Source organism: Triticum aestivum, chromosome 3A, assembly GCF_018294505.1.
Source record: "Triticum aestivum cultivar Chinese Spring chromosome 3A, IWGSC CS RefSeq v2.1, whole genome shotgun sequence".
Classification (NCBI taxonomy): Eukaryota; Viridiplantae; Streptophyta; class Magnoliopsida; order Poales; family Poaceae; genus Triticum; species Triticum aestivum.
This window is the reverse complement of record NC_057800.1, coordinates 465,306,412-465,329,255: the sequence shown is the minus strand read 5'-3', so window position 1 is coordinate 465,329,255 and position 22,844 is coordinate 465,306,412.

Sequence of the window (22,844 nt, the reverse complement as noted above, 5' to 3'; positions counted from 1 at the left end):
GACCTTGTGAGCCTTGCCAAGTAGATCAAACTCCTCTTTGAGTCTAGCAAGATCAACCCCAAGTTTGGCCTTCTCGGAGTTTAGCACACGAGAAACAACGAGAGCATGATCAAAATCTTTCTTTAACTTAGCATGATCAACGTTGTGTGACTCCTCAAGAGCCAAACGAAGACCACACTCTTCCTCAAGAGCATTGGAAAGATCCGAAATCTCATCAGCATAGTCACGACTATGCCCCTCCATCTTGGAGATAGTATCTTCGTGAGACTCGATCATGTCATTGGCTTCACCAAGTTGTTCCAAGAGAGCAACAAAATGCTTCTTGATTTACCCTTGAGTATACCCATAAAGGACTCAAACTCATTTTCCTCCACATTAGATCCCTCACATTCATCAATGCAATCCATCAAGGAAGGATTATTAATGATGGTAGTTTTGATGTTGGGGGTTACCTTGTTGGTGGCTTTGGCCATGAGGCACTTGGCGGTGATGTTCTCATTGGGTGAGTCGAAGAGAGACACTCGTGGAGTTTTTGCAATGGCAACGGAGGCCATGACAACTGACTCACCATCTTCATCATCATCATCATCCTCATGGTACTCTTCTTGAACCACCAACACCTTGTGAGGGGTCTTCTTGGTGAAGTTGCTTGATGTCTACTACACAACCTTCTTCTTGTAGACGTTGTTGGGCCTCCAAGTGCAGAGGTTTGTAGGACAGTAGCAAATTTCCCTCAAGTGGATGACCTAAGGTTTATCAATCCGTAGGAGGCGTAGGATGAAGATGGTCTCCCTCAAACAACCCTGCAACCAAATAACAAAGAGTCTCTTGTGTCCCCAACACACCCAATACAATGGTAAATTGTATAGGTGCACTAGTTCGGCGAAGAGATGGTGATACAAGTGGTATATGGATGGTAGATAATAGTTTTTGTAATCTGAAAATATAAAAACAGCAAGGTAACTAATGATAAAAGTGAGCGTAAACGGTATTGCAATGTGTTGAAACAAGGCCTAGGGTTCATACTTTCACTAGTGCAAGTCCTCTCAACAATAATAACATAATTGGATCATATAACTATCCCTCAACATGCAACAAAGAGTCACTCCAAAGTCACTAATAGCGGAGAACAAACGAAGAGATTATGGTAGGGTACGAAACCACCTCAAAGTTATTCTTTCCAATCAATCTGTTGGGCTATTCCTATAAGTGTCACAAACAGCCCTAGAGTTCGTACTAGAATAACACCTTAAGACACAAATCAACCAAAACCCTAATGTCACCTAGATACTCCAATGTCACCTCAAGTATCCGTGGGTATGATTGTACGATATGCATCACACAATCTCAGATTCATCTATTCAACTAACACATAGGACCTCAAAGAGTGCCCCAAAGTTCTACTGGAGAATCACGACGAAAACGTGTGCCAACCCCTATGCATAGGTTCATGGGAGGAACCCGCAAGTTGATCACCAAAACATACATCAAGTGAATCACGTGGTATCCCATTGTCACCACAGATACGCACGGCAAGACATACATCAAGTGTTCTCAAATCTTTAAAGACTCAATCCGATAAGATAACTTCAAAGGGAAAACTCAATCCATTACAAGAGAGTAGAGGGGGAGGAGAAACATAAGATCCAACTATAATAGCAAAGCTCGCGACACATAAAGATTGTATCACCTCAAGAACGTGCGAGAGAGAGAGAGATCAAACACATAGCTACTGGTACATACCCTCAGCCCCGAGGAAGAACTACTCCCTCCTTGTCATGGAGAGCACCGGGATGATGAAGATGGCCACCGGAGAGGGATTGCCCCCTCCGGCGGGGTGCCGGAACGGGTCTAGATTGGCTTTCGGTGGCTACGGAGGCTTCTGGCAGCGGGACTCCCGATCTATTGTGCTCCCGGATGTTTTTAGGGTATATGGAAATATATAGGCGGAAGAAGTACGTCAGGGGGGCCACAAGGGGCCCACGAGGGTGGAGGGCGCGCCCCCCTACCTCGTGGCCTCCTTGAAGCTTCCCTTATGTGCACTTCAAGTCTTCTGGGCTTCTTTCCTTCCAAAAATGGGTTCCGTGAAGTTTCAGGTCAATTGGACTCCGTTTGGTTTTCCTTTTCTTCGAAACCCTAAAACAAGGTAAAAACAGAAATTGGCACTAGGCTCTGGGTTAATAGGTTAGTCCCAAAAATGATATAAAAATGTATAATAAAGCCCATAAACATCCAAAACAGTAGATAATATAGCATGGAGCAATCAAAAATTATAGATACATTAGAGACGTATCAGCATCCCCAAGCTTAATTCCTGCTCATCCTCGAGTAGGTAAATGATAAAAACAGAATTTTTGATGTGGAGTGCTACTTGGCATAATTTCAATGTAATTCTTCTTAATTGTGGCATGAATATTCAGATACAAAAGATTCAAGACAAAAGTTCATATTGACATAAAAATAATAATACTGCAAGCATACTAACTAAGCAATCATGTCTTCTCAAAATAACATGGCCAAAGAAAGTTCATCGCTACAAAATCATATAGTTTAGTCATGCTCCATTTTCGTCGCACAAGAATGCTCTCATCATGCACAACCCTGATGACAAGCCAAGCAATTGTTTCATACTTTAGTAATCTCAAACCTATAAACTTTCACACAATATATGAGCGCGAGCCATGGATATAGCACTACGGGTGGAATAGAATATAATGAGGGGGTTATGTGGAGAAGACAAAAGGAGAAAGTCTCACATCAACGAGGCTAATCAATGGGCTATGGAGATGCCCATCGATTGATGTTAATGCAAGGAGTAGGGATTGCCATGCAACGGATGCACTAGAGCTATAAATGTATGAAATCTCAACAAAAGAAACTAAGTGGGTGTGCATCCAACTTGCTTGCTCACGAAGACCTAGGGCACTTGAGGAGGCCCATTGTTGGAATATACAAGCCAAGTTCTATAATGAAAAATTCCCACTAGTATGTGAAAGTGAAAAAACAAGAGACTCTCTATCATGAAGATTATGGTGCTACTTTGAAGCACAAGTGTGGTAAAAGGATAGTAGCATTGTCCCTTCTCTCTTTTTCTCTCATTTTTTTATTTTTTTATGACCTTTCTCTTTTCTTTTTCTCTTTTTTGGGCCTTCTCTCTCTTTTATGGTCTTTCTCTTTTTTTATAATTCCTCACTTGGGACAATGCTCTAGAAAATAAAGATCATCACACTTCTATTTATTTACAACTCAATGATTACAACTCAATACTAGAACAAGATATGACTCTATATGAATGCCTCCGGCGGTGTACCGGGATATGCAATGACTCATGAGTGACATGTATGAAAGAATTATGAACGGTGGCTTTTCCACAAATACTATTTCAACTATATGATCATGCTAAGCAATATGACAATGATGAATGTGTCATGATAAGCGGAATGGTGGAAAGTTGCATGGCAATATATCTCGGAATGGCTATGGAAATGCCATAATAGGTAGGTATGGTGGCTGTTTTGAGGAAGATATGAGGAGGTTTATGTGTGACAGAGCGTATCATATCACGAGGTTTGGATGCACCGGCGAAGTTTGCACCAACTCTCAATGTGAGAAAGGGCAATGCACGGTACCGAAGAGGCTAGCAAGGATGGATGGGTGAGAGTGCGTATAATCCATGGACTCAACATTAGTCATAAAGAACTCACATACTTATTGCAAAAATCTACAAGTCATCAAAAACCTCGGCACTACGCGCATGCTCCTATGGGGATAGATTGGTAGGAAAAGACCATCGCTCGTCCCCGACCGCCACTCATAAGGAGGACAATCAAATAACACCTCATGTTTCAAATTTGTTACACAACGTTTACCATACGTGCATGCTACGGGACTTGCAAACTTCAACACAAGCATTTCTCAAATTCACAACTACTCAACTAGCACTACTTTGATATTATTACCTCCATATCTCAAAACAATCATCAAGCATCAAACTTCTCTTAGTATTCAAAACACTCATAAGAAAGTTTTTACTAATCTTGAATACCTAGCATATTAGGATTATTTAAGCAAATTACCATGATATTTAAGACTCTCAAAATAATATAAGTTAAGCATGAGAGTTCATCTATTTGTACAAAATAAAACCACCACCGTGCTCTAAAAAGATATAAGTGAAGCACTAGAGCAACAACAAACTACTCCGAAAGATATAAGTGAAGATCAATGAGTAGTTGAATAACTATGCAACTATGTGAAGACTCTCTAACATTTAACAATTTCAGATCTTGGTATTTTATTCAAACAGCAATAAAAACAAAATAAAATAAAATGACGCTCCAAGCAAAACACATATCATGTGGTGAATAAAAATATAGCTCCAAGTAAAGTTACCGATGAACGAAGACGAAAGAGGGGATGCCTTCCGGGGCTTCCCCAAGCTTAGGCTTTTGGTTGTCCTTGATTATTACCTTGGGGTGCCTTGGGAATCCCCAAAATTAGGCTCTTTCCACTCCTTATTCCATAGTCCATCGAATCTTTACCCAAAACTTGAAAACTTCACAACACAAAACTTAATAGAAAACTCGTAAGCTCCGTTAGTATAAGAAAGTAAATCACCACTTCAAGGTACTGTAATGAACTCATTATTTATTTATATTGGTGTTAAACATACTGTATTCCAACTTCTCTATGGTTTATAAACTATTTTACTAGCCATAGATTCATCAAAATAAGTAAACAACACATGAAAAACAGAATCTGTCAAAAACAGAACAGTCTGTAGTAATCTGAATCAAACGTACACTTCTGGAACTCATAAAATTCTCAAATAAATTTCTGGACCTGAGGAATTTATATATTAATCATCTGGAAAATTAATTAACTAAATATCACTCTCCAAATAAAAATGGCAGCAATTCTCGTGAGCGCTAAAGTTTCAGTTTTTTACAGCATGATCAACAAGACTTCCCCCAAGTCTTCCCAAAGGTTCTACTTGGCACAAACACTAATTAAAAGCATAAAACCACATATAAACAGAGTCTAGATGAATTATTTATTACTAAACAGGAGCAAAAAGCAAGGAACACAAATAAAGTTGGGTTGCCTCCCAACAAGCGCTATCGTTTAGCGCCCCTAGCTAGGCATGATGATTTCGACGATGCTCACATAAAAGATAAGAATTGAAACATAAAGAGAGCATCATGAAGAATATGACTAGCACATTTAAGTCTAACATACTTCCTATGCATAGGGATTTTGTGAGCAAACAACTTATGGGAACAATAATCAACTAGCATAGGAGGGCAAAACGAGCATAACTTCGAAACTTTAAGCACATAGAAAGGAAAATTGATATTATTACAATTCCTACAAGCATATATTCCTCCCTCATAATAATTTTCAGTAGCATCATGAATGAATTCAACAATATAACCAGCACTTAAATCATTCTTTTCATGATCTACAAGCATAGAAAATTTACTACTCTCCACATAAGCAAAATTCTTCTCATGAATAATAGTGGGAGCAAACTCAACAAAATAACTATCATAGGATTGAAAATTGAAATCAAGATGACAAGTTTCATTGTTATCATTATTCTTTAAAGCATACGTGTCATCACAATAATCATCATAGATAGGAAGTATGCTTTTATCATAGTAAATTTGCTCATCAAAACTTGGGGGACAAAAATATCATCTTCATCAAACATAGCTTCCCCAAGCTTGTGGCTTTGCATATCATTAGCATCATAGATATTCAAGGAATTCATACTAACAACATTGCAATCATGCTCATCATTCAAATATTTAGTGCCAAACATTTTAATGCATTCTTCTTCTAACACTTTGGCACAATTTTCCTTTCCATCATACTCACGAAAGATATTAAAAAGATGAAGCGTATGAGGTAAACTCAATTCCATTTTTTGTAGTTTTCTTTTACAAACTAAACTAGTGATAAAACAAGAAACTAAAAGACTCGATTGCAAGATCTAAAGATATACCTTCAAGCGCTAACCTCCCCGGCAACGGCGCCAGAAAAGAAGTTGATGTCTACTACACAACCTTCTTCTTGCAGACGTTGTTGGGCCTCCAAGTGCAGAGGTTTGTAGGACAGTAGCAAATTTCCCTCAAGTGGATGACCTAAGGTTTATCAATCCGTAGGAGGCGTAGGATGAAGATGGTCTATCTCAAACAACCCTGCAACCAAATAACAAAGAGTCTCTTGTGTCCCCAACACACCCAATACAATGGTAAATTGTATAGGTGCACTAGTTCGGCGAAGAGATGGTGATACAAGTGGTATATGGATGGTAGATAATAGTTTTCGTAATCTGAAAATACAAAAACAGCAAGGTAACTAATGATAAAAGTGAGCGTAAACGGTATTGCAATGCGTTGAAACAAGGCCTAGGGTTCATACTTTCACTAGTGCAAGTCCTCTCAACAGTAATAACATAATTGGATCATATAACTATCCCTCAACATGCAACAAAGAGTCACTCCAAAGTCACTAATAGCGGAGAACAAACAAAGAGATTATGGTAGGGTACGAAACCACCTCAAACTTATTCTTTCCAATCAATCCGTTGGGCTATTCCTATAAGTGTCACAATCAGCCCTAGAGTTCGTACTAGAATAACACCTAAAGACACAAATCAACAAAACCCTAATGTCACCTAGATACTCCAATGTTACCTCAAGTATCCATGGGTATGATTATATGATATGCATCACACAATCTCAGATTCATCTATTCAACCAACACATAGGACCTCAAAGAGTGCCCCAAAGTTCTACCGGAGAATCACGACAAAAACGTGTGCCAACCCCTATGCATAGGTTCATGGGCGGAACCCGCAAGTTGATCACCAAAACATACATCAAGTGAATCACGTGGTATCCCATTGTCACCACAGATACGCACGGCAAGACATACATCAAGTGTTCTCAAATCTTTAAAGACACAATCCGATAAGATAACTTCAAAGGGAAAACTCAATCCATTACAAGAGAGTAGAGGGGAGGAGAAACATAAAATCCAACTATAATAGCAAAGCTCGTGATACATCAAGATCGTATCACCTCAAGAACGCGCGAGAGAGAGATCAAACACATAGCTACTGGTACATACCCTCAGCCCCGAGGGAGAACTACTCCCTCCTCATCATGGAGAGCACCGGGATGATGAAGATGGCCACCGGAGAGGGATTGCCCCCTCCGGGAGGGTGTCGGAACGGGTCTAGATTGGCTTTCGGTGGCTACGGAGAATTCTGGCGGCGGGACTCCCAATCTATTGTGCTCCTGGATGTTTTTAGGGTATATGGAGATATATAGGCGGAAGAAGTACGTCAGGGGGGCCACGAGGGGCCCACGAGGGTGGAGGGCGTGCTCAGGGGGTGGGCGCCCCCCTACCTCGTGGCCTCCTCGAAGCTTCCCTTACGTGCACTTCAAGTCTTCTGGGCTTCTTTCCTTCCAAAAAGGGTTTCCGTGAAGTTTCAGATCAATTGGACTCCGTTTGGTTTTCCTTTTCTTCGAAACCCTAAAACAAGGTAAAAACAGAAACTGGCACTGGGCTCTGGGTTAATAGGTTAGTCCCAAAAATGATATAAAAGTGTATAATAAAGCCCATAAACATCCAAAACAGTAGATAATATAGCATGGATCAATCAAAAATTATAGATACGTTGGAGACGTATCATTGCTCTTGTTGGGGAAAGACTTGGCTTTGTCCTTTCAAATGAGCTTGCCACCATTGTCTTCCCTCTTCTCATACGGGCACTCTGCAACAAAATGGCTCACATTCCCACAATTGTAGCAAGTCCTCACACGTTGCTTGCTTTTCATGCCACTTGAGTTGTTCTTGTTGAAGTTCGGCCTTGAGTTTTTCTTGCTCCAAAATTTCCTTGAATCAAGTGCCACGTGTTCATGATAGGAATACTTTGTATCTTCGGGGTTGCTTCCCTCTTCTTCCTCTTCTTCTTCTTCTTCAACACAAACCTTGGCCTTCAATGCAAGGTTGGGCTTCTTTTCCTTTGAGAACGAAGCATCGCATTGTCGGCGGTCTTGTCCAAGATGTTCATAGCCACAAACTCATCCAACACTTCACTTGAGGTCAATGTGTGGAAGTCCGGCCTTTGACAAATGGTGGAGGACATCGCCATGTGGTATGGCATCATTGCCTTGAGGAATTTGCGCTTGATCCAATTGTCATCCGTGTCCTTGCTCCCATGATCTCGGAGTGAGACCGTGAGTTTGGTTACTCTTCGATAAAGCTCACGAGGTTCTTCATCTTATTTCATTGCAAACTCATCGGCTTCATCTTGCACTACTTCATAGTTGGTGCGTTGAATGATTGCACTTCCCCGGTAGAGAGAGACAACACAAAGCCATGCATCTTTGGCTAAGGTGAAGGGCCGAAGATGAGTTAGATCTTCGGGTGGGATTGCATCTTGGATCATGAAGAGAGCATTCTCATTGAATTGATTATCCACGGCTTCTCGAGGAGTGAAGTTGCTTGGGTCATGCGGATAGAAACCTTCTTCAATGATTCTCCAAATATTAGTGTTCACATGATTTAAATGACGCTTAAAGCGATAAACCCAAGAATCAAAGTCCTCATTTTTCACAATCTTAGGGGGAGGACCGGCATGATTCAAATGAGTGGAAGGAATCGGTCCACCATAAACAAGTGGTGGATCCACATGGGCAAAGATGCCGGTGCCATTTTGCCACTAGAAGAAGGAGCCTCTTCACTACTAGCTTCCCCCTTGTCGGAGTTAGCATCCGTCACCTTGTCAGTGGGATCACCCACTTTCAACGGTGTGGTGGATAGTTTAAGCCCTTCAAACATGCTTTCAACCTCGGTCATCATGGAGGTTTTCAATGTCTCCAAGGCCACATTGAATTCCTCACGAGAGACAGAGGTTCCCCCATCACCCGTAGACGAGATCAGATTCACGCCAGAGTGTTCCTCCACACCGTCTACGGTATCAACCATACTCTTTGGACGACAAAGTCCTTAATAAAGAGACGAGGCTCTAATACCAATTGAAAGGATCGATATGGTTGACTAGAGGGGGGGTGAATAGGCAACTAACAATTTTTAGCTTTCCTTTACCAAATTAAACTTTGCATCAAAGTAGGTTGTTTAGAAGTGCAACTAGGTGAGCAACCTATATGATGCAACAACAACAAACACACAAGCAAGCAAGGGAAGTAACACTAAAAGCTTGCACAAGTAAAGGTACGAGATAACCAAGAGTGGAGCCGGTGAAGACGATGATTTGTTATCGAAGTTCCTTCCTTTTGAGGGGAAGTACGTCTCCGTTGGAGCGGTGTGGAGGCACAATGCTCCCCAAGAAGCCACTAGGGCCACCGTATTCTCCTCACGCCCTGACACAATGCGAGATGTCGTGATTCCACTATTGGTGCCCTTGGAGGCGGCGACCGGACCTTTACAAACAAGGTTGGGGCAATCTCCACAACTTAATCGGAGGCTCCCAACAACACCACGAAGCTTCACCACAATGGACTATGGCTCCATGGTGACCTCAACCATCTAGGGTGCTCAAACACCCAAGAGTAACAAGATCTGCTAGGGATTAGTGGGGGGAATCAAATTTCTCTTGGTGGAAGTGTAGATCGAGGCCTTCAACTACTCCTGAGCAAATCAACAAGTTTGGTTGGCTAGGGAGAGACATCGGGCGAAAATAGAGCTTGGAGCATTAATGGAGCTTTTGGGGGAAGAGGTAAGTCAACGAAGAAGAAGGGGACCCCTTTTATAGTAGGAGAAACAATCCAACCGTTACCCCCCTGAACAACCCCGTAGAGGGCGGTACTACCGCTGGGACTGCGGTACTACTGCTCCCCCACGCGGTACTGCCGTTCGGGCCGCTGTACGGTACTACCGCGGTAGTAGGGAGGTACTACCGCTCTTGAGCGGCACTACCGCATCTACTATCGTGCTTAGTGCCGCACAATCCGACACGAGAGGCGACCCCCTCGAATCGACGCGGTAGGAGCCCGGTACCGCAGTGGTACTACGGCTGAGGACCCACAGGCGGTACTACCGCTACGGAGCGGTACTGCCGCCTGTGGCTCTTGAGCGGTACTACCGGTGGGGACCGCGGTACTACCGCTGGGACCCAAAACAAGCACAAAGGAAGGGGAATGAGCACTCCATTGAAGTGGAAAGGCTCAGAGGGTGTGAACAGGATGTGTACGTGTTGATTCCACCCAATCTAAACCAAAGCGGACCCCCTCTTGATAGTACGGTGCCTCCTACGAAAACTAGTCCACCAAAATAGAAACGAAAGAGCTACACGATCTTGAATAACACTCCAAGGGGAAAGAAATCATCTCGTGCCAAAGTATGAAACTCTGAAATGCTCAAAGCACACGATTAGTCCGCAAACATGTTGTCATCAATCACCAAAACTACATCGAGAGAGATATGCCTTAACACACGTTATGTTTATCTGCATCTCAAGATGCCGGGTTATAAAGGTACTATCACAGTACATGCAAGTCAGAAGATTGCCTTAGAGTGTGAGGAAGGTGATGCTGCTTACGCGGAATCTGTTTGTGCAATGGAGGAGTTAAAGTTCTACAAAGACAACATTGACCCGGCAGACATGACATCTTTGAAGAAGCCAACTACGGAGGATGAGCCGACGCTGAAGTTTAAGTCAGCTGACGATACCAAGATGATTGATTTTGTGCCTGGCGACTCATCCAAGCAATTTATTATCAGTGTTAATTTGGATCCCAAATAGGAAGGCGCGCTCATCGAGTTCATTCGTGAGAACCGGGACATCTTTGCATGGAAGCCTTCTGACATGCCAGGTGAACCGAGAGAACTTGCTGAGCACACTCTCAATATTGATCCAAATTTTAAGCCAGTCAGGCAGTTTCTTCAGTGATTCAATGAGGAAAGGCGCAAGGCTATTGGAGAAGAGGTGGCCCGACTTTTGGCAGCCGGGTTCATTATTGAAGTCTTTCATCCAGAGTGGTTGGCTAACCCGGTGCTCGTGCTTAAAAAGAACGGCACCTGGCGCATGTGTGTGGATTATACAGACTTAAACAAAGCTTGTCCGGCTGATCCTTTCGCTCTCCCTCGTATTGATCAAATCATTGATGCTACGGCAGGTTGTGACGTTTGAGCTTTTTGGATGCTTATTCTGGTTATCATCAGATCAAGATGGCAGTTAAGGACCAGGAGAAGCCGGCTTTTATTACTCCGTTTGGAGCCTTCTGCTATGTGTCTATGCCCTTTGGGCTTAAGAGTGTCCAGGCAACTTATCAGCGTTGTGTACAGAACTGTCTTCAGGATCAGATTGGGCGCAACATTCATGCTTATGTGGACGATATAGTGGTGAAATCCAGAGAGAAGGAAACCTTGATAGACGATCTGAAGGAAACCTTTGATAACCTCCGGGTCTACAAGATGATGCTTAACCCAGCTAAGTGCGTTTTTGGAGTACCGGTGGGCAAGCTTTTGGGGTTTTTTGGTGTCTAACAGAGGCATTGAGGCTAATCCGGAGAAAATCAAGGCGATTACGTCTTTGGCTAAGCCGGCGTGCATCAATGACGTTCAGCGGCTGGCGGGTCGTGTCACAACTTTAAGCCGGTTCATAAGCCGGTTAGGTGAGAAGGCTATGCCGTTATATCAAATGATGAAGAAGATGGATGATTTTGTCTGGAGTGATGCTGCTAACTCTACCTTTGAAGATCTGAAAAGACAGCTCGCTGAGCCGCCAGTTCTTACTGCTCCCGTTGATAAGGATCCATTGTTGTTATATGTGGCTGCTAACACACGTGCTGTTAGTGTGGCCATTGTTGTAGAGCGCAAAGAAGCTGGCAAGGAATATACGGTTCAACGGCCGGTTTACTACGTCAGTGAGGTGCTCATTGACTCCAAACAGAGATATCCACATTGGCAGAAACTTGTTTATGGGGTGTTCATGGCGAACCGGAAGCTTAAGCATTACCTTCAGGGTCATCCCATCACTGTGGTTAGTTCTGCTCCTTTAGGAGATATTATTCAAAATAGAGAAGCCACGGGACGAGTTGCCAAGTGGGCCATTGAACTTGGGTCTCATGGTTTAAAGTATGTGCCACGTACTGCCATCAAATCTCAAGCGCTGGTGGACTTCATTAACGATTGGCGGAGTTGCAGATACCTGAAGAGAAGCCAGACAACACATATTGGACGATTCATTTTGACGGGTCCAGGCAATTGGAAGGCTCGGGGGTTGGAGTTGTTTTAACTTCTCCTCGAGGTGACATGTTTTGTTATGTGTTGTGGTTGATGTTTCCTTATACTAACAACGCAGCTGAGTATTAGGCCTTACTCCATGGTCTTCGAATGGCTAAAGAAATGAGTTTAAGCCGGGTACGGTGCCTTGGCGACTCAGATTTGGTGGCTCAACAAGTATCAGGCAAGTGGGATTCCAAGGATCCTCTCATGGCGGCTTATCGTTGTGAGCTTGACGCTGTTGCTAGACACTTCAAGGGTTATCAAGTGGAGCACATTGACCACAGAAAGAACAAAGCAGCCGATGCTGTAAGCCGATTGGGATCTCAGCGTAAGTTGGTGCCGCCTAACACTTTTTTAGATGTTCTGCATAACCCTTCTGTCAAGTTACCTATAGAAGAAGACTTGGCTGTTCCAGACCCGGAAGCACAATTGGTGGCGGCTCTTCATGTCATTCTAGATTGGACAGTGTCGTATTTGGCTTATATGACCCGGGGCGAGTTGCTAGAGGATGAGACATTGTCTAGACAGATAACCCGGCGGTCTAAGTCAATGACAATCTCCAATGGTGAGTTGTATCATCGCAGTGTCACCGGAGCGTTTCAACGTTGTGTCTCTCCTGAAGAAGGGCAAGAAATTCTCCATGAGAACCATGAAGGAGATTGTGGCCATCATGCCGGTTCAAAGTCTCTTGTGGCCAAGGCTTTCTGTCATGGTTTTTACTAGCTAACGGCTCATGCTGATGCAGAGGATCTGGTTAGTAGGTGCGATGGGTGTCAAAAATTCGCACGACGGGCACACGTGCCGGCTCAGGAATTACGGATGATTCCAATTACTTGGTCGTTTGCAGTCTGGGGGCTTGATATGGTTGGACCTTTCAAAAGATCCAAAGATAAAAAGACGCACCTTTTTGTGGCAGTGGACAAATTCACCAAGTGGGTTGAGGCAGAGCCAGTTAGTAAGTGTGATGCGGCCACTGCGGTTCAATTCATAAAGAAAGTGATCTTTCGTTTTGGTTTTCCACACAGCATTATCACTGACAATGGCACTAACCTGTACCAAGGAGCTATGGAAGAATTCTGTCAACGGGAACATATCCGGCTTGATGTTTCATCAGTAGCTCACCCCCAATCCAATGGTCAAGCTGAAAGAGCCAATTAGGAAATCCTGAAAGGTCTAAAACCCCGGCTCATGGTCCCTTTACAACTGACGCCGGGTTCTTGGGTGGAAGAGTTACCCTCTGTGATATGGAGCATCAATACTACCCCTAACAGGTCTATGGGTTATACGTCTTTCTTCATGGTTTATGGAGCAGAGGCAGTCCTGCCCAGTGACATCCGTCATGACTCACCCCGAGTGGCGGCTTACGTTCAAGCTGATAACGAACAAGCTCGTCAGGATGCACTTGACCTATTAGATGAAGAGCGTGACTTAACAGCAGCCCGTTCAGCGACTTACCAACAGGACCTGCGCCGTTATCACAGCCGCTGAGTTAAGTCAAGAACCTTTCAAGAAGGTGATTTGGTGCTCCGACTCATCCAAGATCAGTCTGATGCGCACAAACTATCCCCACCTTGGGAAGGACCCTTTGTGGTCAGCAAGAACTTGAACAATGGGTCACACTACCTTATCGATGTTCGAGAGCACAAAGACTCACGTAAGTCGGAGGAGGAGACCCGCCGGCCGTGGAATATTGCTCATCTTCAGCCTTACTACACTTGATCCACCGACTCTCATAACGTACATACTTTGACGTTGTATATATTATGATAAGTAATAAAGCAGGACCTCTGTCCTTTTTTCCTTAATGATCACATGTCTTTGTTATCTTAAGTATAAGACGACCAATTGGAGGCTGGTCATATTCGAATCTGGCTTAACCCTCTTGGTCCGACTCATGATCGTATTTGAATCTAGCCGTTAAAACCTCATGGTCACTAGGGGGCTTCCTGTTCAAACATAGGTCGTATTTGAACCAAAGAGAACATAGCTGTCGTTACCCTCTTGATCGGCGCAAAGCCAAACTCACTAGGGGGCTTCCTGATCGTACTCGAGTCATAGCTTAACCCCTTTTGGGTCCGACTTGGATCGTATTCGAATCATGGTCGTTAAAAACCTCTCAAGGTCATTTGGGGGCTTCCTGTTCAAACATAGGTCGTATTCGAACCAAAGAGAACATAGCTGTCGGTACCCTCTTGATCGGCGCAACGCCACAACATTGGGGGCTACATGATCATATTTGAATCCTAGCTTAACCCCTTTGGTCCGGTTTACTGATCGTATTTGAATCAGAAGCCTCTAAATTTTTCTTGATGATTGATTTACATTGTTTGAAAGATAATCTTTTGTTGTACTGGTTTTTTGTTGTCTAGAATCTAACTGTAAGTATGGTTTCAATTTAAACTGGCTTGGTTCTTTGTCAATGAGTTTCCAATGTATAACAGTCATCATGCATATGGAAGTATTGACTTCTAAAAAGATTGGGTTGTCACCCTTACTGTCCGGGTCACATAAGCCGACAGTCCAGATTCAACGAACACAGGTATGATATTGTCATTTAAAATTCATAAACAGACTTATCTATGTTTTTCTTTAATCAAAGGCTTTCCAGCCTTATCTAGCCTTGATTATACCGTTATGTTAATTTCATAGTTATGTATTGGGTGTTTTGACTCGTCCAGCGACAAACCGCCAGGACAATTTTCATCTTTCATAGTTATGCTACGGATATGATAAAGGATGTAAAGCATATATTGACAAAGGATGTAGGATATGATAAAGGATGTAAAGCATATATTGACATAACGGATAAAAGTGTCGTATGGAGTATGATATGCGCGATGGCATAGGCAGAACATGAAGTTTTAAGCTAGCCTATTACAAGGCGTTTGGAGCCCAAAGGTTAATACTGTTTTTCAAGTAAGCAGATGCCGGTTCATTAAATCTTGGCCGGATTATTTGGATGGTTACGACTCCTCCCCTGCCGGTTCATCTTCCTCCACTATTTGGAAACTGGGCTTGGACCAATCAAAGCCATGAAGAGCAACGAACTCAGCTTCATCATTAATTAGACCAGACGAGTCAATTTCTGGGGCAAAGGTGTGTTGGCGAACCGGTGGGATTAGATCTATCACTTTATACAAAGGAGTCTCCATCTTTTTATTCTCAGTGTCAAAACCGGCTGATACTTATCAACATTGGTCTTGTCACCAAGGATGGTAGCATGAGGACGAATTCCCTTCACGCAAGAAGCGAAATCTTCTTGATCAAACGGAGTCCCGTCTTCCTTAAAGCTAGGATACCCCTTGGCTACATCTGCCAGGTCTAGCTCTAGTACCCAGGCTTTGGAGCGGCTTAGAGCAGTTAGGGCTCCGGCTCTTGCACATGACCGCTTGACTTCTTGGAATCTGGCGGGTAAGATGGATAACTTCTTCAAGACATCACTCAAGAGGTTTGGTCCTTGGTTGGCTGGGGAAATAATGGCAAGCGCCCGTTGAGCTCCAGTGTACAGTTGCTCCACCAGGGTGTAAACCGCCTTGAGTTTTATCAAACTGTTTTGGCTCATATTGCTGCTCCATGGACCTATGAGTATTTTAAAAGGTTAAGCATGCGGCTTATATTTATGCCAAAAATAGAGTTTAAGTAAATAATACAATGACTCACCGAAAATTGCAGAGACCATCTGAGACACACGATTCTTTAAACCGGTGAGTTCCGTGGTAACCTCCTTGAGAGCCGCATTGGCTGTCTCAGCACGCTGTATCAGCAAGGTTTTTTCATCGGCCCAAGATTTTTTTCTCTACATCAAAACTAGTCTTCAGTCTCTCTGCTTCAGATAGGCTCAATTGGAGTTTGGAGTCAGCATTCTTTATCTCAGTCTCTTGAGCCGCCAACCGGTTTTTCGCATCAGTCAGTTGAGAATCCAAGTCAGTTATGGCGGTCTACAGACATGCACAGGTGTGTAAAAATTTATTCCAATAAAGGTCATAATGATTAAAGTCCCAAGTGCTTTGCAACGCAACACCACTTGGCACTTGGGGGCTAATGTCTGCCAAAGCAATTTTAAATGCAAAAATGACTCTTCTATGATTAAAGCCCCAAGTGTTTTACAAGTAACAACGCTTGGCACTTGGGAGCTAATGCATGATATTCAAAAAGTTTTTCCTCTTGAGCCGGATAACAATATTAGTTTGGACTGATTCAAGACAACTATGAAGTTAAGTACCGGCTCATTCATGATGAAGTAAGCTGGCCCTTGGAGACTAGAGATGAAATTATGCTAATTAGATAAATCTGGTTAAACATTTTAAACTGGACTTGGAAAAATCTAGGTCAGAACATCAACATATATCACAAGTCTACAGATCATTCAAGTTTATCATAATCAGGAGACTTGGGGGGCTGGCAGAGCATATAAGTTAAGGAAAGCTGGAGATCATACCTCATATTTTAATTGCAGCTGTTTGACCATCTCAATTTCAGAGTCATGGCTAGAATGCACGTGACTAAGGTAGCCAGATAGCACATCACTAATGCTCAGGTGAGCATAGTGAGAGATGTCAAAGCGAACTTTCTACTTTTCCAAAGCCTCTTGCTTGGCGGAGTGTCTGGCCAGTACCGTTGGATTGCCCGGTTCAACAAATCTACTACCAGTGATTAAAACATCACTGTCATAAGTCGCCGGCGGGTTAGCTGAGCTTTACGGTTCAACAGTAGATGGGTTGAGAACAGTTTCATCAACAGATGGCTCAGGAGGATCTATTCGAACGTTGACAACAGGGTCTTCTGGTGCTTCAGGTTGTCCCGTGGCAGGAGTTGGCAGTGCCGGTTCAGCGGCGTCTGGGTTTTCAGTTGGCTTAACCACTCTGGCCTTCTTGGGTTTTGCTTGACCACTAAGAGGAATTTGATGAGTCAGTGTAATGATACGGACATAAAGATGCAGAAGAAGGATAATTATTTTTACCCAGGGGCAGTCTTGAAAGCCGAAAGTTGAGTTCGTGAAGAATCACCAGAGGAAAGAGAGACTGATAAACCACAAGTATAGGGGATCGCAACAGTTTAGAGGGTAGAGTATTCAACCCAAATTTATTGATTCAATACAAGGGGAGCCAAAGAATATTCTCAAGTATTAGCAGCTGAGTTGTCAATTCAACCACACCTAGAAACTTAATATCTGCAGCAAAGTGTTTAGTAGCAAAGTAATATGATAGTAGTGGTAATGATAGCAAAAGTAATATTTTTCGTATTTTGTAGTGATGATAACAATAGCAACGGAAAAGTAAATAAGCGAAGAACAATATATGGAAAGCTCGTAGGCAATGGATCAGTGATAGAGAATTATACCGGATGTGGTTCATCATGTAACAGTCATAACCTAGGGTGACACAGAACTAGCTCCAATTCATCAATGTAATGTAGGCATGTATTCCGAATATAGTCATACGTGCTTATGGAAAAGAACTTGCATGACATCTTTTATCCTACCCTCCCGTGGCAGCGGGGTCCTAGCGGAAACTAAGGGATATTAAGGCCTCCTTTTAATAGAGTACCGGACCAAAGCATTAACACATAGTGAATACATGAACTCCTCAAACTACGGTCATCACCGGGAGTGGTCCCGATTATTATTACTTCAGGGTTGCCGGATCATAACACATAGTAGGTGACTGTAGACTTGCAAGATAGGATCAAGAACTCTCATATATTGATGAAAACATAATAGGTTCAGATCTGAAATCATGGCACTCGGGCCCTAGTGACAAGCATTAAGCATAGCAAAGTCATAGCAACATCAATCTCAAAACATAGTGGATACTAGGGATCAAACCCTAACAAAACTAACTCAATTACATGATAAATCTCATCCAACCCATCATCGTCCAGCAAGCCTACGATGGAATTACTCACGCACGGCGGTGAGCATCATGAAATTTGTGACGGAGGATGCTTGATGATGACGACGGCGACGGATTCCCCTCTCCGGAGCCCCGAACGGACTCCAGATCAGCCCTCCCAATAGAGTTTAGGGCTTGGCGGCGGCTCCGTGTCATAAAACACGATGAATCCCTCCCTCTGATTTTTTTCTCTCCGAACACGAATATATAGAGTTGGAGTTGAGGTTGGAGGAGCTCCAGGGGGCCCACGAGGTAGGGGGCGCGCCCCCCACCATCGTGGAAAGGGTGTGGGCCCCCTGGCCTTGATCTTTTGCCAGTATTTCTTATTATTTACAAAAATAATCTCCGTGGAGTTTCGGGTCATTCCGAGAACTTTTGTTTCTGCACATAAATAACACCATGGCAATTCTGCTGAAAACAGCGTCAGTCCGGGTTAGTTCCATTCAAATCATGCAAGTTAGAGTCCAGAACAAGGGCAAAAGTGTTTGGAAAAGTAGATATGATGGAGACGTATCAACTCCCCCAAGCTTAAACCTTTGCTTGTCCTCAAGCAATTCAGTTGACAAACTGAAAGTGATAAAGAAAAACTTTTACAAACTCTGTTTGCTCTTGTTGTTGTAAATATGTAAAGCCAGCATTCAAGTTTTCAGCAAAGATTTTGAACTAACCATATTCACAATAACGCTTAGGTCTCATGTTTACTCATATCAATGGCATAATCAACTACCGAGCAATAATAATAAATCTCGGATGACAACACTTTCTCAAAACAATCATAGTATGATATAACAAGATGGTATCTCGCTAGCCCTTTCTGAGACCGCAAAACATAAATGCAGAGCACCTTTAAAGATCAAGGACTGACTAGACATTGTAACTCATGGTAAAAGAGATCCAGTCAAGTCATACTCAATGTAAACTAATCAGTAATGAATGCAAATGACAGAGGTGCTCTCCAGCGGGTGCTTTTTAATAAGAGGGTGATGACTCAACATAAAAGTAAATAGATAGGCCCTTCGCAGAGGGAAGCAGGGATTTGTAGAGGTGCCAGAGCTCGGTTTTAAAATAGAGGTGAATAATATTTTGAGCGGCATACTTTCATTCTCAACATAACAACCAAGAGATGGTGATATATTCCATGCTACACACATTATAGGCGGTTCCCAAACAGAATGGTAAAGTTTATACTCCCCCTCCACCAACAAGCATCAATCCATGGCTTGCTCGAAACAACGAGTGCCTCCAACTAACAATAGTCCCAACGGGAGTTTTGTTTGCAATTATTTTGATTTGATTTGCATAAAGCATGGGACTGGGCATCCCGGTGACCAGCCATTTTCTCGTGAGTGAGGAGTGGAGTCCACTCCTCTTGAGAATAACCCGCCTAACATGGAAGATACGAACAATCCTAGTTGATACATGAGCTATTCGAGCATACAAAACGGGATGTTTATTTGAAGGTTTAGAGTTTGGCACATACAAATTTACTTGGAACGGTAGGTAGATACCGCGTATAGGTAGGTATGGTGGACTCATATGGAACAACTTTGGGGTTTATGGAATTGGATGCACAAGCAGTATTTCCGCTTAGTACAAGTGAAGGCTGGCAAAAGACTGGGAAGCGACCAACTAGAGAGCGACAACAGCCATGAACATGCATTAAAGTCAATGAACATTGAGTGCAAGCATGAGTAGGATATAATCCACCATGAATATAAATATCATGAAGGCTATGTTGATTTTGTTCCAACTACATGCGTGAAGAGGTGCCAAGTCAAGTCACTTAGATCATTCAGAGGAGGATACCACCCTATCATACCACATCACAACCATTTTAATAGCATGTTGGCACGCAACGTAAACCATTATAAGCTCCTAGCTAATTAAGCATGACATAAGAAACTATGATCTCTAATTGTCATTGCAAACATGTTTATTCATAATAGGCTGAATCAGGAATGATGAACTAATTATATTTACAAAAACAAGAGAGGTCGAGTTCATACCAGCTTCTCCTATGTCAATCAGTCCATCATATATCGTCATAATTGCCTTTCACTTGCACGACCGAATGATGTGAATAATGATAATAGTGCATGTGCATTGGACTAAGCTGGAATCTGCAAGCATTCAATAAACAGGAGAAGACAAGGCAATATGGGCCCTTTTGACAGATCAACAATAATGCATATAAGAGCCACTTTAACAATTTCATTATGGTCTTCTCCTATCGACCCCCAAAGAAAAGAAAATAAATAAAACTATTTACATGGGAAAGCTCCCAACAAGCAAAAGAAGAACATGAAATCTTTTTGGGTTTTTCTTTTTAATTACTACTACAAGCACGGAAATTAAACTAATTAAAGGCTACAACTATTTTTTTGTTTTTCTGAAGGTTTATTAAACACACAAGAAGAATGCATAAAAAGAGAAAATAAACTAGCATGGATATTATAATGAAAAAGGATGAGCACCGACATCTGGCAGTGAGTGTGTGAACATAAATGTAATGTCGGTGGGAAATATATACTCCCCCAAGCTTAGGCTTTTGGCCTAAGTTGGTCTATGGCCACGGCTGGCCTGGCGGATATCCAAAGTTGTAGTTGGGGTCGTACTGAGATGAAGCAGTCATTGCATCATGGGCTGCAGCTTGGAGGCGAGCTATCTCAGCCCTCCTCTTATACTCTTCTGCCTCCTCTCTGGTTATAAAATATCTCCCTTTTGCCTGAAAGTCAAAGAAAGTAGAAGCAAGAAGAGCGATGTGATAGGTGCGTCGTCTGTCAAAGATTATTCGGTACTGGAGGAACTGATTGTTCCTCTCAACAAAATGATGACGAACCATAGCCTCATAACCCAAATAAGCAGGAGGCAACTCAATATCATCCTCACATATGGTTATACCAAGAAAATTAGCTATACGGGTTGCATAAATTCCACCAAAGAAATCTCCATTAAATCTATTGTGATGCAACCTATGTGCAACAATGGCTCCCAAATTATAAGATTTATCTCCTAACACAGCACTCCTAAGAATACTGAGGTCAGGGACACATATGTGACATGCTTCATCTTTACCATTAATGCATCTACCTATGAAGAGAGCAAAGTAATGTATAGCAGGAAAATGAATGCTCCCAATGGTAGCTTGTGCTATATCTCTAGATTCCCCCACAATTATACTAGCAAGAAAATCTCTAAACTCAGATTTGCAAGGTTCATTAGTACTACCCCATTGTGGAAGTTTGCACGCAGTGGTAAAATCTTCTAAGTCCATAGTATAAGAATTTTCATAAAGATCAAACAGGACAGTATGAGAATTGCGTGAAGATGAAAATTCAAACCTCCTCACAAAGGAACTAGTGAGATAGTGGTACTGGCGGCACTTTTATGCCTCGAGGCTCACAAGATCAGCATTACGCAAATATGCGTCAAATTCTTCCTTAATTCCTGCTTGATCCATGAAGTCCTCTGAAGGCCATTCACAAGGCCGCACTGGAGCGTCCCTTGGTGGCTCATCATCAGCATCACGCATTGCAAGCGTGGGTCCTTGTTTCCTTGAAGAACCACCTTGGTACATTTTCCTAAACATATTTCTTCCTCTGAAAAATTTCTGAAATTTTTAGTAACTTCAAAATAAAAATGAACCAAACTCAAAAAAATTGGTAGAAACTACTCCTACAAGTGCCTAGAGCCTATATCATGCATCAAAACTACTTCGAACCATATAAATTTGGCATGCAAGCTCAAGAACATGGTCACCTAGGCAGCACAAATATGCAATGAATAAAGCACTAGAACAAAAACTAATTGGACCAATGGAGGAGTCACATACCAAGGAACAATCCCCCAAAGCAGTTTTGTGAGAGGTGCTCTGAGCAAGGAGATCGAAAATCATAGCAAAATGAGCTAGAACTCGTGCTTGAGCTGGATGGTGGTGTTTGTGGGAGGAAGAAGGAGTGTGTGGGTGCAGGAATAAGTGGAGGGGAGCCACCATGGGCCCACGAGGTAGGGGGCACGCCCAGGGGGGTGGGCGCGCCCTGGACCCTCGTGGCCAGGTGCCAGCTCCCCCTACTGCGTTCTCAGTGCCAAATATTCTCAAATATTCCAGAAAAAATCATATTTAAATTTGAGGGCATTTGGAGAACTTTATTTTCAGGGTATTTTTATATTGCACGGATAATTCAGATAATAGAGAGAAAATACTATTTTTACTTTATTTCAGCTAAAGAATAGAAAGTAAAAGGAGGGTACAGAAGGTTGTGCTTTCTAACTTCATCCATCTCATGATCATCAAAAGGAATCCATTAACAAGGTTGATCAAGTCTTGTTAACAAACTCATCCCGAATAACATGGAACCGGAGAAATTTCAAATAACACTAAGTTACCTCAACGAGGATATGCACATCCCCAATAATTAGAATATCATATTTCTTCTTGACAGTAGGGAGAGGAAATTCAAAACCTCCAAAAATAATCGATGGAATTTTTCCAATAGAATTGATACTATGAACTTGAGGTTGTTTCCTCGGAAAGTGCACCGTATGCTCATCACCATTAACATGAAAAGTGACATTGCCTTTGTTGCAATCAATAGCAGCCCCTGAAGTATTCAAAAAGGGTCTTCCAAGAATAATAGACATCCTATCGTCCTCGGGAATATCAAGAATAACAAAGTCCGTTAAAATAGT